Source organism: Mustela nivalis (assembly GCF_964662115.1).
Source record: "Mustela nivalis genome assembly, chromosome: 1".
Lineage (NCBI taxonomy): Eukaryota > Metazoa > Chordata > Mammalia > Carnivora > Mustelidae > Mustela > Mustela nivalis.
This window is the reverse complement of record NC_139020.1, coordinates 15,616,098-15,630,996: the sequence shown is the minus strand read 5'-3', so window position 1 is coordinate 15,630,996 and position 14,899 is coordinate 15,616,098. Positions and strand designations below refer to the sequence as shown.

The following is a 14,899-nucleotide window of genomic DNA, read 5'->3' as shown; positions in this document are numbered from 1 at the left end:
GAAATCTTGCCATTTGCAACAATGTGGATGGAACTAGAGGATATTATGTTAAGTGAAATAAGTCAATCAGAGAATGACAATTATCATGTGATCTCACAGACTTGAGGAATTTGAGAAACAAGACAGAGGATCATAGGGGAAGGGAGGGAAAAAAATGAAACAAGACTTTAAGCCAGAGAGGGAGACAAACCATAAGAGATTCTTAATCTCAGGAAACAAACTGAAATTGCTGGAGTGGAAAAGAATGGGAGAGATGGGGAGGCTGGGTGATGGACACTGGGGAGGATATTTGCTATGGTGAGTGCTGTGAATTGTGTAAAACTGATGAATCACAGAACTGTACCCCTGAAACAAATAATACATTATATGTTGAATAAATAAATAAGTAAATAAATAAACGTGATAATTTGGTTTGAATCTTTTGAATCTTTTGTTTTCTCAATTGGTTCAAGACTTAGGCAGATTAAAAGGGCCCTAGCTATCAGGCCTATTTAAGTCAAGCTTAAGATTTAAATTTAAACTGCCTAACAAAGAGTCTTAGTCTCCTCCAAGTCTCAAGTTTATCAAAATATCACTTACGAAAACTATGTGCATCAACCAAAAGGACTCCACTATATAAAATCCCTCCTATGATTATAGCTTTTGGTCTTTTTTTTTTTTTTTTTTAAGAAATTCAGGTGGAAAACTCAACAATCTATTTTTCTTTATATGACTTTTTATGGAAATGTGTATCTTTTTATTCAAAACTGTTATCATCAAAATCAGAGAACATAGATCACATATTTAGTATAGTCCTGTGTTGTTGTCTAATAAGAGATGCATAGTGGTTCGATTTATAAGCTTTCTTAATTTCAGAAACTGTTGATTACTGCTATGGTCTGAATGTGTGTGTTCCCTCAAAATTCATACATTGAGATAATAACTCCCTGAAGGTGATAATATTAATGTGTGGGGCCTTGGGAAAGTGACTAGGTCATGAGGATGGAGCTTTCATGAATGAAATTAGTGCCCTTATAAAAGAGATCTCAAGGAGCTCTCCTCACCATGCAAGGATATAATAAGAAATGTGTACCCAGAAAAGGACCTTAACCCTATCATGCTGGCACCATGATTTGGACTTTCAGCCACCAAAACTGTGAGAAACAAATTTCTGTTATTTATAAGCCACTCAGTCTATGGCATTTTATTATAGCAGCCCCAAAAGACTAAGACACTTAATCTTCCAAAATCCCATAAATAATTGATGAAGGCCTATTTTGTTAATTATGTGAAAATTTGTTTTAATTGAGCTTTCTATTGACATTTTTATGCAGAACACATTGAAACAGGGATCTAGTAATTTTCTGGGTTAATTTTATCAATATAGATCATTAGTTCAATAGATTCTGGTTGTCTGAATTGAATAGAAGGTCAACAAATTCCCAATATCTTTTATGGAACTAAATTCTAGCCATTTAAACTAATTTTTTTCCTCCTTTTCTTGTTCATAAAAATATAGGGAAATTTGTCTACCTCCAACACCAAAATGAAAGTTAATTTAATTTAATTAATTTACATCAGTAACAGATGTTTATATGCCTCAACATTAATGCAGTATACAGATCTTTCAACCCACATTCCACAGTCACATCAACTAAGGTTTATATGGCACCCACATATGGAATTTGGGGCATTCTGCTGGCTTTCAGTTTTATATCATCTTCAAGGTCAAAGAGACGACATAAATGATAGGTCTTTACAAAATGAAGAGGGGAAAAAAAAAGCTTCTTGTTCCACCTTCATAATTAAAGAAAAAAGAATATGCATTTGAAAACAAATAGCATTCAGGAAATCTGAAAAATTCCATGACTATGATTTTGGGAATGCAATTCTGCTTCACTGCGTTTATATAAATGTCAAGACTACATCATCTTTTTTTTAACCTGAATAATGTAAGGAAGTGTCCATAACATCTTGAACCATTGAAGTACAATTTCCACAGTCACTCTGTAATACTTTCTCATTAGTCATCTGCTCATTCACTCATACACTCATTTAAGAAATGGCACTGTTGGGGCATCTGGGTGGCTCAGTCCCTAAGCATCTGCCTTCAGATGTACAATATAGAAGGACAGACAAGGATACCTAATGTATTCAGTGGTGAGACTTAGGAGGAAAACTAACACCTGATTTTTATTTTGAAGGATAAATAGAAGAATAAGTAAGAGTTGAGCATATAGGAGAGTAGTCATTGTATGCAGTGATACCAGCAAGAAAAAAAGCACAAAGGAAACAGAACAAAGGATATTTGAGGAAGCATCAGGAGTTCAGTATGGGGGATGCCTAGGTGGCTCAGTGGGTTAAAGCCTCTGCCTTCTGCTCACGTTATGATCTCAGGGTCGTGGGATCAAGCCCCACATCTGGCTCTCTGCTCGGCAGGGAGCCTGCTTCCCCCTCCCCCTCTCTCTGCCTGCCTCCCTGCCTACTTGTGATCGCTCTGTCTGTGTCAAATAAAATAAAATCAAATCTTAAAAAAAAAAAAAAAAAAGGAGTTCAGTATGGTTAGAAAAGATCTACTGGGAGAGATAGGCACAATCCAGCACTTCTGATGCCTGGAAGGTTGAACTTTGGTTGAAGGTAATACAGAACCAGTGAGAACTGGAATAGCTGACACGTTTAACAGTTGACCGGAAGTGTAGGCTGAAATAAGGTGTGGAGTCAGGGATGATTGACAGGCATTTCTATGGCAACCTGGACAAGTGGTAGTTCTTTCACTAATGTGCAACAGAGATAGGAGTAGGCTTTGCAGGGAGGAAATGACTTTAATTTTTGATGTATGGCTTTTGAGATGTTGAAAGGCCATCCATGTGGAGATGTCATCCAAGAACATGTTTATATCAATACAGAACTCAAGAATGAGAGCAAAGCAGAAAAGCAGCCTCATTCATAGACCCCAAAGAAGGGCTTACTTTCAGAAAGCTAATTTAAGGGTTCACAAAACCACATGTGATGTGCAGTATTTCTCCCAGTGGCCTATATTGCTTATTATTGGAAACCATTCCTTCAAAGTTTCAGAGAAATAGCGAGTTCATATTGGCTTACTTTGGGCATTAATTTGACTAATGTATTACTCATCCTAATTAAGTTACAATTTTATAAAAATTTTCAAGGTCTAGATTCTTATGAAATCAGACAACAGTAGCCACATTTTGTTAATGGACAGGAAGAGGAAAGGTGGAAGCATTTTGTAAAACACTAGGAAGTGCCAAAGTGTGTACTGTCATGGGGGCCCTGGGCAAACAAAATCTGCGTGAGGAGAGGGAGTGGTTGGAAGGCACTGTGTATAAAATAGTTTGTTTTTGTTTGTTTGTTTGTTTGTTTTAATGGTTATCATTGGCAATTGCAGTTCCCAACACTATATTCCAAATCTATCTCCTCTTGGATTCATAGTTGACCAAAAGTTGTGACCCAAAAAGAAGCATACTCTCCCTTTTCTAGCCAAGAGTTTTCCGGTAAGCTCTGTGTTTTTTCTGCACCTCATGCATGAAATTTACAAAAAGAGCACAGCCGCACATTAAAAATCCACAATGCTTATAGAGGCAAGAGAGACAACTAATGCACTAAACACTAAAAATAAGGAGACCATGGTTCCTAGAGAGAACTTGCCAAAAATTTAACCCTAGAGTCCTAAGTGAGTTTGTAAAGCAAAAAATGCTCATTTCAAATAGCCTTACTTCTTTCTTCCTGGATTCCTTAAGTGTGCCCTCTTTCCTTTCAACACAAGATGCTCAGATAACTTACATAATTTCCAACTTCTCATTCAAATCAATTGTCATAAAAATAAATAAATAAGGACATCTGGATGTCCCTTAGCTCAATCAGCTCAGCGTCTACCTTTGGATCAGATCATGATCCCAGGATCCTGGGATCGAATCCTACATCAGGCTCCTTGCTCAGCAGGAAGTCTGCTTCTCCTTCTGCCTACAGCTCCCTGTGCTTGTGCTTTCTCTCTTCCTCTCTCTCTGACAAATAAATAAGTAAAATCTTTAAATAAATAAATATGTTCATGCTCAGTTAAAAAAAAAACAAAACTACCCATACATCTTGAATGTTACCCTTCTCCAATATTTACATCACCACACAGAAACATTGAGGGAATTGATTTAATGATGGAGGAGGAATAAGCAGAGGACTCTTTAAATCATATCTCTGCCCACACAAGCCAGATCCCTTCAGTGTATTTGTTGGTGGGTTTGGAATACAGCAGCATCACATCATCTGGACCAAGTGTAGGGGCAGGTGGAAAAAGAGTTGACTATGACAAGAGTTTGAAAGACATGATTGTGAGAAATCATCATGAGAATTTGAAAAGGGGCAGTGTCCTTGCTGTGCCTGTTTCCCTGCTCAGGAGATTGTAGGAGCAAGGAGAGTTAGTTCCTGCTCTCAGGAAGCCTATATTTCAGAGGGGAAAGGGTGACAAGCAATAAGCACAACATCAAGATATTAATGATTACAAAATAGGGGGAAAGAGGAAAGAATCTCTTGAAAGAGATGTTTGAGAAGAGACCTAAGTATATGGGTTATTGATTTCAAGGTGAAAAAAGAGCTCAGGCACATTAACAGGACATGGCAAGGACCTTGGGTTGGTAGTCCCAGGGCCTTCCTCACCAAGACCAAATACCTACAACTTCCTTCCCTGTATAATGTCTGTACTGGAACAGAAAAATATACCGTTTGTAGAAATCATTATTGACAGGCAAGCTGCTTAAGGCAGAAAATCCCTCTTTGTTCCAAAAGCTGCCTGAGCTGTGTTAAACTTTGAGTAGAGGAACCCTATCAAGACCAGAGAAAATGGCTGGGAGTCTCAATTACTCAAAACCACAAAATGTCTGTAATCAGAGTTACACATGGCACTTTCCAGCTTAGCCTGACATTCTTAGAGGGAAAACATTCTCTTCAAACTCAGGTATATTTCCAGAGAGTTTATCACTGAAAGTTTCCCCACACTTACCCAAACAAGGACTATAGAAAAAAGTTTGGGTTTTTTTCCCATCTTATTTTAACTCTCTTATAATATTCTTCAGAGCCTCTTAATTTCTTTACTCTCTCTAAATATCACTTATTATACAATTCTACATGCACGTGCATGTGTGTAGTATATGTGGTTGGCAGAACCCCAAGACGGCCCCCCAGTTCAGTCCCTGATGTACACTCCCAGCCTCCCAGTCATTTCCTTCAAACCCTGATCTGCATGCTGCTATGATGGGATTTTTTGCAGATGTAATTAAGGACACAAATCATTGAACTTTCAGATAAGGGATTATCCAGATGGCCTGACTTAATCACATGATCCTTTTAAAAGCAGAGAGTTTTGTCCAACTTACTGCAGAAGGAAAAGTTAGAGATCCCAAGCATGACATGGATTTAATGCATTTTTACTGGCCTGGAATGGAATGGTCCTGTGTCAAGGAACTTCAAGAATCTCAGAAGGCACTGAGGCTCTGAGAGTATTTTCTGACCAACATCTAGAAGGAAAATGGAAAACTCTGTACAGGGGTGCCTGGGTGGCTCTGTCAGTTAAGTATCTGCCTTTGGCTTGGGTAATAATCTCAGGGTCCTGGGATCAAGCCCCAGGTCAGGCTCTCTGCTCAGCAGGGAGTCTGCTTCTTCCTTTGTCCCTCCTCCTGTTGTGCTCTGGCTCGCTCTCTCTCTCCCTCTCTATCTATCTCAAATAAATAAGATCTTTAAAAAAAAAGAAAGAAAGAAAGAAAGAATAAGACAATTGGGGTTCATGACTGCCTTGAGGATGAGTGATTTCCTATTACCAACAAATGACCAGTTGTGGGAAATCACAACAGTCAACAAAGAAGCAGTTTAAAGAAGCATCTCCATTGCCTTCAGAAATCTTTCCCCTGACGTAAATTGGGCTTTGTTTGTCCTCCCAACACAGTCAGGGCAGAATGAAACCATGTCATTATTCTCAATGCCAGGAAATTTAGGACAAACAATTAGCAAGTTATTCTTTTAAAAGAGCTGCAATTTTGAGTCTTTATAATTTATTTAACTTCCTGGAAAATAACATATAAAACACCACATCTTCCAAAGTCCACTTTTTGAGTTTTTCAAAAATATTTAAATAAGTACTAGAGTAGGTTTTTTTTAATTTTTTATTATCATTATTTTATTAACATACAATGTATTTTTTGTTTTGGGGGTATAGGTCTATGATTCATCAGTTTTACACAATTCACAGCTCTCACTATAGCACATACTCACCCCGATGTCCATCACCCATCCTTTCTACCCCTTCCACTCCAGGAAACCTCAGTTTATTTTTTGAGATCAAGAATCTCTTATGGTTTGTCTCCCTCTCTGGCTTAAAGTCTTGTTTCATTTTTCCCTCCCTTCCCTTATGATCCTCTGTCTTGTTTCTCAAATTCCTCATGTCAGTGAAATCATAAGATAATTGTCTTTCTCTGATTGACTTATTTCACTTAGCATAATACCCTCTAGGTCCATGCACGTTGTTGCAAATGGCAAGGTTTTGTTTTTCCATGGCTGCATGATAATTCATTGTATACAAATATGCCATATCTTCTCTATCCATTCATCTGTGATGGACATCTGGGCTCTTTCCATAGTTTGGTTATTGTGGACACTGCTGCCATAAACATTGGGGTGCACGTACCCATTCAGATCACTACATTTGTATCTTAGGGGTAAATACCCAGTAGTGCAATTGCTGGGTCATAGGGTAGTTCTATATTCAACTTTTTGAGGAACCTCCAGAGTGTTTTCCAGAGTGGCTGCACCAGCTTGCATTCCCACCAGCAGTGTAGGAGGGATGCCCTTTCTCTGCATCCTCACCAACACCTGTCATTTCCTGACTTGCTGATTTTAGACATTCTGACTGGTGTGAGGTGGTATCTCAATGCGGTTTGGATTTGTATTTCCCTGATGTCGAGTGATGTTGAACACTTTTTCATGTGTCCGTTGGCCATTTGGATGTCTTCTTTGCAGAAATGTCTGCTCCAGTCTTCTGTCCATTTCTCGATTGCATTATTTGTTCTTTGGGTGTCGAGTTTGACAGTTCTTTATAGATCTTGGATACTAGCCCTTCATCTGATATGTCATTTGCAAATATCTTCTCCCATTCTGTCAGTAGTCTTTTGGTTTTATTGACTGTTTACTTTGCTGTGTGAAAGCTTTTTATCTTGATGAAGTCCCAATAGTTTATTTTTTCCCTTGCTTCCCTTGCCTTTGGCGATGTTTCTAGGAAGGAGTTGTTATGGCTGAGGTTAAAGAGGTTGGTGCCTGTATTCTCCTCAAGGATTTTGATGGATTCCTGCCTCACATATAGGTAGTGCTAGAGTAGTTTTAAGAAAAACATTTCATACCCACCTTCTTTTACCCACAGTCTTTATGAGTGCCTCTGTACCACTATATCACCTAAAGAATTGTTATGGAGAAAAAAAAAAATGGTATGTCACAATATTTTCATATTCCAAAGGTAATATTTTTTAAATAGTGATATCATTTCTCAACATGCTGGATTATGTTATTTCAATATTATCCTTGCTTAGGACAGACAGCTAATGTATACATTCATGGACTCTAATTAATTACCAAAGCCATTGTACAGGTGGGAGAACTGAAGCCCCTCAAGAACTTTCGTGTGAAACCATGGTGGCAATGGCTGATGAGGGAATTACTTTTAGGTGAGAAATGTTTAAAAAACCACAGTAAAATTTATCATCTGCATGTTCTGTTTACACCCAAACAGAACCATTAGCGGTTCCCAGTCTCTCAACTTGGAACAGGAATATGTGGAAAGCCATGAGCTCACTCCCAGGTAGAAGAGAATCAAGAGGGCAAGATTCTAGCTCCACCTGAGATCTGTATCTAAGCTGAGTGTGCAAACTTTTTCTGCAAAGGGCCAGATGATAAATATTTTTGGCTTTAAGGTCTAAGAAATGTTATGAAGATACTTATAAAGTAAAGGAGAAAACAAATTTCTCCAAATATTTTTCTTGATGAAATTTGAAGTATAATAATTGAGTACAATTGTTTGTAATATAGATCTACTAATGAGAAAACAGAATTCTTTTGAGGGAGGTTAACATTTTGCTTAATATAAAAGTTCAAAGGTAATAAAAAAGAATTCCTTGTTTGCAGGGCATACAAGACTGTCAGGGAGCTAGATCTGGCCCATAGACCATAGTGTATCCATCCCTGCTTTTGAGTATGGCACTCTATAGCACAAATGTTGTCCCATCTAGTCACTGGAAAATCTGTGGTGGGTTTCTTAGAAAATAATGTGTAAGATATAAAACTCCATAGGTAAATAAGTCTTCACTAATTTAAAGCTTATAGTAAACAGAAGTTGTGGTATTACCAATCCAGTATTACCAAATTGAAAATCGTGCTGATGGGAACAGCAGGAAGAAGCTGAATCATGACAAGAATGTATCCATAATTAAGAGGTCCTTGGAGAATGAGCCCTTGACCGAGCCTCCTTTTGTGGGATATTTATAAGGCAAAGATGTCTAAAGCTGTTCTTAGGCTATGCAATTTTGTTTCTGATTACTTTTCTCCCTGGAGAGCCCGGGAGGAAGACAGTCATTATTCACATTTTCACAACATTTTGTTAAGTTGTCAAACCTTGAGCCTTTAATGCTGATTCTCCTGACTATCTTAAGGCCTGACTGGTCTGTTCTAATTCTTTAGAGATGACCAGTTTTCTGACAAAGAAAGAATGGGATACAAGATCAAGATTTTTAAGGCTTTTGGGGGGAATGAGGCGTGGAGTACAGTGTGCTATTTCAGGAATAAGGGACACAGGGACTGTCCACTTACCTGATACGTATTTTCTGAATGTATTTTCTTGGACTCATGGGTCATGCCATCAATGTACTGTCACTGATGGGACACAATAAGTCTCAAAAGCCCAGTGGGGAATTAAGATTGTAGGTCCCAGAAAAGTTGCTAAATAGAAATATGAGATGAGTGTAGAGATAATAAACTTTGCTTCTAGCAAGAACTGTATCCATGTTTGGAGCTGGTCAACACAATGCAGCTGCCACCATCCTATTGAATAGTATTAGCTGTGAGGACATGTTTGTGACCACTAAGTGATGACAAAATCTTGTGTTCAGTTAAGATAGTAACTGCTGGCTTTAGAAGGTGAACAGAACCCATGACTGACTTTGTGCATCCCTTCCTCTGACTCCCTAGTCACAAGCCTAAGAGGCCCTCACAGGACCATGTGAACCTGGGAAAGCCTTATCAAGAATCATGGCTATGAGCTTTTACCTGACTTGTTGGCTATCAGGTCAGCCTGGTTCAATTTCATGGAGACAATAAGAAGATACTAGACTCTTAGATCAAAGAAAAAAACTTGTTTACTCATGGCACAGAAAGCAGCATGAGCGTCTTGCTTTCCCATGCAGATGCCACACATACAGTAGGTCTGCATCATAAAGGAGCAACTCCTTGCTATGAAACTTCAATTTTTTTTTTAAATGAACTATAGGCTAACTATCCAATGTTTATCCCAGAGTAGAACATTGTCTTTATTAGATTGGACAATCAGCAAATCTGCCATCTGCTCCAGAGAAGAAACAATTTGTATCTTCCGAGGCTGTTTGCTCTACATCTTTGGAAAGATCATCTGGAGTGATTCATATCAGTATCTTTATTTGCAAGTCATGCACAAATGTGAGAGACACATGGCAAACTGTCTCTTAAATTCAACAATGTTTCATTCATTCCCTTTTAAGCTTCCAGATGATAAATAAATTGTATTTGACTCTTTTTTTTCCTTTCTCCCTACTTCCCATCACACCAACTTTAACTGATCAGCCATAAAGTAATCAACTATTTATTGAACATCATGATAAAATTTGCCTTTATTCCTACATAGCTTAAAGTCTTTATGAGAAATGTTGAGTGAATCATGACTTCGAACCCTCCAAATAAGGACACATGAGCCACTATAATTTCTTGGATTCAATTTTTGCTTCCATCCATTGATCAGAAATTTGTGACATAGACTCACATAATGGAAAAGGGGGCTGAGAAATGAGTACTACCTTACCTAGAGTAATATATCAGGATTCTGATACTAAGGAAGAATGAATATTGGGTGAACTAACAACTCAGACACAAGAACCTTGGAAACACTATCAGAAATAATACAATTTTGAGAAATTACTCTATTGGTACAAAACTGTTTCCCCCCCAGATATGAATTGGGCATCCTAGTTAAATATTAGGTAATTATCTAACATCCACAAAAAGTTAAGAAATTTGTTATACCACACTCAGTTACTCCATTAGATAGAAAAATAAATTGAATCAGTTTAATATTTTCATGTGCCATTATGTGACAATCATCATGTAATATTAATCTGAGAGCATAAAAGATTGCTTTAAAATTAATGCAATTTCACCAGACTTTCAAATGCTAAGAAAGTGCCAGAAAATTATATACTACAGATTCATTCATATTGAAGACTACTTCAGGAAATTCTTCTACAACTTAGAACTCAGAAATAAAGAACGAGGAAATAAAAACAACTAATGAAAAGATAAGCAATCTAGAAAACAGCAGAACTCTCAGAAACATGTATTAGCAATTTCAGAAGATACCATGGAAAAGGAGGAACAATAATCAAAAGTATAGTGGTCAAGAACATTCCTGAGTTGAAGGAAGATTAATGTTAAAAATATTTAATGGAAGTAGAAACATAACTATGGTGAAAAATATTTGAAGTTTCTCCAAAGTAAAGAGAAGGAAATAGTTGGGGGAAAAAAACAGGTTACATCTTTCTCCTCTGGGGGAGAAAAAAAACACAACTTCAGAATATACTGGAGCAAAATTTTTAAAAGTTTAGAGGGGAAAACTGCGATCCCCAACCAAATTAGGATTTAACTGCAAAGGCAAAATAATGGCATTCTTGTTCACACAAGTATAAAACTACCCATGAATCCTCTCGGGGGGGGGGGGGAATAAATAAATAAATAAATAAATATACACACACACACACACACACACACACATACATACATACACACACACACATATATCTGAAAAAGTATTTTATCAGTTGGGTAATGGAACAAAAATGACACCCTTGTGATAACTGGAAATGGAAACTGTGATATAGTGATGACACAGTGATAACAGCAAATGGAAAAATGTAAGCTGAAAACATGTCTTATAATCTGAACGCTTTTTGTTTAAAAAAAATTGTAAACCCATGTAGAAAAACCTAGAAAGACATAACCAACATGGTAATAGTGGGTTCTTTGAACTTTTTTTTTTTTTTTTACTGATGGGAGAAATAACTTTTAATATCCATCCATGGTACCTGGGTCATACAATATGATAATTACTAGCCACATATCCTTAGTAAACACTCAAAATATGGCTAGTTCCTGTGAGATTAGAGATATGCTTTTATGCACACCAGATTTCAAAGACAGTCTGAAAAAGAATGTAAGATATCTCATTGATAACTTTTACATTGGTACCTACTGAAATTAATTATGTATTAATGTATTGGACTAAATAAAATACATTATTAAAATTAATGCCACCAGTTTCCTTTTGCTTTGTTATAAAAGTGATTACCACAACATTTTAAATTACATATGAGGTTCTCATTGTGGCTCATATTTTATTTTTTTTCGACAGTGCTCATCTATGCTTTCAGCTTTTTCTGATCTTTTATAATTCATGTCTGTTAATTTTATTATTTAAAAATAATGATCTTTAAAAACTACTTTCAGTTAAAGATCCAATAAAATCAATGAAGGTAGATAAAAGCCACAGAGATAAATGGAAATGTAAGTGAAGAGCCAGGTACCTGTGTGGCAATTCTCTAGTTATAAAAAAAGGAAAACAGACAGTGATATTTTATAGAAATATTAGTGCAGGAAAAGTAATCTTATCATAACAAAAATAAACGATAGCTACAGATAGCTACAAAAAGATTACTCTGTAAGAGTTGTTCTCAAGGCTCAAGGAATTTGCAATGGAGGCGCCAGGGTGGCTCAGTGGGTTAAAGCCTCTGCCTTCGGCTCAGGTCATGATCCCAGGGTCCTGGAATAGTGGCCCACATTGGGCTGTCTCTGCTCAGCAGGGAGCCTGCTTCCCTTCCTCTCTCTCTGCTGCCTCTCTGCCTATTTGTGATCTCTGTCTGTCAAATAAAAAAATAAATAATCTTTAAAAAAAATAAAAGGAGTTTGCAATGGGTTTACTGTCTTTACAAAAAGGTTTCATGACCATCCACTCTCCTGTCACTCATCAACTGGAGAAAGAAAGTCACCTTCCCTTCTATTACCAGTATCATTCAGAGGTGAGAAGCAAGAACAGAAACTTAATTAAAAAAAAGAGTCAAATTCATAAACTGATATGGGCCCAGAACCTAACCCTGAGCCTTTGGTTCCACATCAATTATTCTTTCTTTCTATCACCCTGTCCCTCAGAGGCATTGTACTATGTCTTTGGGAGTTCGAAGATTAGAAATATCACAGGATCTTCTTGACTGAAATGACCATGACCAGAGCAATCTACTACTCAATTTAAATAACTACCGGGGTGGTAGACAACAAATAAAAAGTTGAATTTTTCCTTTCATGAATTTAGCATAATATAACTCATGGCAGAGGAGGTGAAAAATTGTGCCTTGATTACTGTTGTTAGAAAATCCAGTGAAAGAAATGCTCACTGATGGGCTAGATAGCTCAAGGCCAAAAGGAAATGGAAGTGATGATTGATGAAACTTAAAAAAAAAAAAAAAAAAAAACCCTCCAGAAAGAAATTAAAGAAAATTATGGGAGATAAATTCAAGTATCTGTTTTGTGGAATAAAATAATGGTATTTGAGGGGAAGTCGTTAAAGTTATGTTTGGCTTTATCAGACAAAGGGCAAAGGGACCAACTATGTAAACTTCATTCTTGACCAGTGCCAAATGAGCTGAAGCCTTTTAAGAAAATAGAGAACTGGAAAAATAAATTTTTATCAAATTTAAAATTGAGACTGACAAATGTGATTGTAATTTTGTGGGCATTTAGATATTCAGACATGTAAGTAAAAAATGATTTTTGGTCAAGGTAGATTCATGTTTTTAGAAATGAAAATAACGTAGAATTGTATTTAACTAACAAAGAAATATTCCTGAGATCTGTGGATAAATACACTTCAGTATGTGTCAAGTAAATTTCTTCTAACAATTAATCCAGTGCAGGAAGAGAGAAATAGGTTTAAGACTCTAGTAAATAGGTGTAAGACATAACAAAGTGAACCCTAAGGAAATCCTGGATGTGTGTGTTCAGAAACTGAAACTGTATATACTTCTTAAGACTTATATTAATAAAGTTGTACTAAATTGGATCTTCTCTCAGATACATTGGACAGAGGCATATACATCCCCTGAATTTTTCTGAACTAATGGAAGTACTTACAGCTCTTGAAGAAAAGACTGCATAGGATCGTGGATACATCCCTGGTCGAAGACCCCAAAGACTTGGGTTTGACTTCAGGCTCTCTCATGTTAGATAGGTACCTTTGTACAAATTAATAAAACTCTCTGTATTCAAGTTTATTTTATCTAAATAATATGTCCCACAGAAGGATAGTGATCTGAAGATTAAATGGGTTTGCCTAGGTAAGAAGTGTTGTCAGTTAATAGGCTTTGTACCAGTCAGAGTTCCAAGAAATAAATCACAGACTTTAACACAGTAATTGAGAAAAGTTAAATAAAGGGACTATTTACAAATGGTGGGCACAGTTAAGAACCATCAGAAAGGAAGACTGAAACACCCCAGGCAAGAAAAATGAGGAGCTAGAGCTGAAGTGGGAAGTAAGGACACATTTTCCAGAACCTAGGAGGCTCTCACTTCAATGGTGATTGTAAAAGAGATGGCTTGCTTAGAGACTGGGAGGCTGTAGTCAAAATGAGAAAACAGTCCTCTCCTATAGCCCAGCAGTGAGACAGCAAGGGGAATCAGCCTCAGTCCTCTCTTCTGCCATCTTAAATCTCTTGCTGGAAATTCCCATTGGCTTTGTTTAACCAGAAGTTGGACAGCAAGGGAGCTCGGTGCATATCCATTATACAAATCATAAGAGGAGGAGAAAGAGAAGTGCATTCTAATTGTTGGTCCAATTCTAAAGAAGTTTTGTTTGCCTCAGCTTACATGTTGTTAGGACGGGAGGCCTCCGCTGTTTGGAGGAAAGTAGATAGGCTATCACAACACCCAGTCATTGTGTCCTCAGCATGGCCAGCCACCTCCCCTCATCCACCCACACATTTCAAAATCAAGATTTGGGAAAGATACAATGTGTACAAACTGAGAGAAAGGGAGAAGGTAGAGAAGTGTGAGGCAATAAATGGTCTATGTATTTCTCCCCTAATTCTCATAAGGACCCTATAAGGTAAAATTAAGACTCAATTTCAAAATAAAAGTCACCCGACTGCCACTAAAACCATATTCTTCACACTGAGAATGGGTAAAGTCACAAGTCAATTGTCAGCCTCCTTACCCACCCCCTCAAAGGGCTGGTTTCTGGATTTTAGCAAAAGAAAAGAGGGAGCTTCTTTGAGAATTGTACCTTAGATCTTCTCTTTACAAGAAACTAACATCATCAAACCAGGCTGTAGGTTCACGAATGTCTTTTTTCATTCTTCAATTCATGTACTCGCTAAGCATTAACAGAGCTTCCAATCCTGTATTCCTAATGGTATTGGGCCCTGGGCCTAAAGATACATGTGTCTCAAGTCCTGCTTACAGAGGGCCTCAAACCTAAATGAGTGCACATATCTAGATATGTCATTTAAATCAGTGTTAGGACATGCTCTGAGGTCATACTCTACATCTCCTCTCTCCTTCCCATCCACAAATGTGGTCAGATGAG

General features: G+C 37.3%; 1 protein-coding gene across 1 annotated transcript in view; it reads right to left on the bottom strand.

Moving 5' to 3' along the window:
* The window catches only part of LOC309841598 (uncharacterized protein), a 307,986-nt gene that overhangs the window by 819 nt on the left and 292,268 nt on the right, over positions 1-14,899 (bottom strand). Inside the window, exon 5 of the mRNA XM_082684794.1 lies at positions 7,381-7,428. The gene's annotated coding sequence lies outside the window, so the exon portion shown is untranslated. The remainder of the gene's footprint in view (positions 1-7,380; positions 7,429-14,899) is intronic.